We start from the raw sequence: 1197 nt of genomic DNA on the forward strand, positions 1-1197 counted from the left end.
ATTAGGGCTGTGCGATTATTCGATTACTCGAGCAAGTTGGTTAATCAGTTATTCGGTTAATCAATTACTCGAGTAATCAAGATTTTGATTACTCAAAACGATGATTAATCGAGTTACTTGAAATATGATTACTCAAAAAAATTAATTTTGCTCGTTAAAAGAGTTTGCTTTGGAAAATGCTTATTTTCTTTTTTATATTTATTTATTAATTAATCATAAAGCAAATTACTCAAATATTTTTGTTTTTGGTTAATCAAAATCTTGATTACTCGAGTAACTGAACATTTGAGTAATCATAATTTCCAATTAATCGAATAATTGAGTTACTTACTTTATGATTAATTAAAATTTTGAATAATCAATTAATCGCACAGCCCTAGTTTTAATATAAAATAAATATTAAGGTATAATTTCCTTAGAAAACACAAGAGTCACTGTCTCAATCAATATCGTGTTTTCATCATTGCAAAAAAGCAAATACATAAAAGAGTCACTGTCACAATAGTTAAGCTGATATTATGATTAAAATCGAAGAGCGAAGAAAAACACGTCCGCACAGCACGAAACGTTTGATTAAATTCACAAGGTATACCACCAGCATGATGGAAAATAAGTTTACCAAAAATGGATCCGCTACACTCAGAAAAGAAACACTTTAAAGTCACTTTAAATCCAGTACAAGGAACTTTAAAATTATGAAAACCAGCCGTATTGAAAAATATTTAATCTTAAAGTTAACACTTTAAAATGTAAATTATTAATGTTAGCACTTTGAATATTAAAGTGAAAACTTTACATTTTAATATGCGCATTCTCGAATACAATTTAAACACTTTTGATTTTAAAGTTCACACTTTTAACCCAATTTAAAAATGTTTGTACTTAAATTAAAAGTTAACACATTCAACCTCAAATTAAAAGCTTTAGATTTTATTTTGAGAGTGAACACTTTCAAATGCAATTTAAAAGCTTTCACTATAAACTTTAAAGAAAACACACTATTTTAATTGTTTTTAATTCACATTTTTTTTATTCAAACATATTTAAATTTAAATTTATTTCATATCTATGAAATAACTTATTTATAACTCATTTATAATTCATTAAATAAAATAATTTAATTTAAAATTAAAAAATAAACCATTATATTATTATATCTTTTTTAATCTTGCATATGTCTTTCCATTGTTAATTTGA

General features: G+C 24.3%; 1 long non-coding RNA gene across 1 annotated transcript in view; it reads left to right on the forward strand.

Moving 5' to 3' along the window:
* LOC108378144 (uncharacterized) overlaps window positions 1–759 on the forward strand; it is a 1635-nt gene extending 876 nt beyond the window's left edge. Inside the window, exon 3 of the long non-coding RNA XR_001849390.1 lies at window positions 420–759. This is a non-coding gene — a long non-coding RNA (uncharacterized LOC108378144). The remainder of the gene's footprint in view (window positions 1–419) is intronic.
* Window positions 760–1197: the final 438 nt, after the last annotated feature.

The sequence above is a fragment of the Rhagoletis zephyria genome, unplaced genomic scaffold (genome assembly GCF_001687245.7).
Source record: "Rhagoletis zephyria isolate East Lansing unplaced genomic scaffold, Rhagoletis_zephyria_1.1 Rzeph_scaffold_00113, whole genome shotgun sequence".
NCBI classification, from domain to species: domain Eukaryota; kingdom Metazoa; phylum Arthropoda; class Insecta; order Diptera; family Tephritidae; genus Rhagoletis; species Rhagoletis zephyria.